We start from the raw sequence: 578 nt of genomic DNA, 5'->3' as shown, positions 1-578 counted from the left end.
CCTTGTCATCAGAGACTCCATCCTACGAGGACTGGAAGGTCCCATCTGCCGGCCTGACCCCATGACACGAGAGGTCTGCTTCAAGCCTGGGGCTCGGGTTAGGGACATCACGGAGAGGATCCCGGCCTACATCCGACCTGCAGACCAGTACCCCACGGTTGTCATCCACATGGGGACGAATGACGCAGCTGGGGCAACCCTGACCGCATTATGAAGTATTTCAAGGCTCTGGGGGACAAGCTTAAGGAGATGGGGGCGCAGGTGGTATTCTCCTCTCTTCTTCCGGTGAGTAGGTGGGGACAGCGACATGGGGCCTGCATTGGCGAGGTCAACCGGTGCTTACGCAGTTGGTGCCGCCAGGCAGGCCTTGGGTTCCTTAATAATGACCCATGCTTTCGGGCGGGGGACTTGCTGGGGTGGGATGGGCTTCACCTTTCTCCTAAAGGCAAGTTATCTTCTCTTCCAGGTTGGCTGATATTGTACGGTGAGCTTTAAAGTAGCCTTGCCAGGGGAGGGGGCCGTAGGAAGACTAAGAGACACTACCCGAGCAAGACAGGTGACAAATGCAAGGAGTGCCC

General features: G+C 57.3%; 1 protein-coding gene across 1 annotated transcript in view; it reads right to left on the bottom strand.

The window, feature by feature from the left end:
* ALDH9A1 (aldehyde dehydrogenase 9 family member A1) overlaps positions 1-578 on the bottom strand; it is a gene marked incomplete at its 5' end in the record, with an annotated part of 20,356 nt that overhangs the window by 18,380 nt on the left and 1,398 nt on the right. The window lies entirely within an intron of this gene.

The sequence above is a fragment of the Gavialis gangeticus genome, unplaced genomic scaffold (assembly GCF_001723915.1).
Source record: "Gavialis gangeticus isolate Ggan-Ray unplaced genomic scaffold, GavGan_comp1, whole genome shotgun sequence".
Lineage (NCBI taxonomy): Eukaryota > Metazoa > Chordata > Crocodylia > Gavialidae > Gavialis > Gavialis gangeticus.
This window is presented reverse-complemented; position numbering and strand designations above follow the sequence as displayed.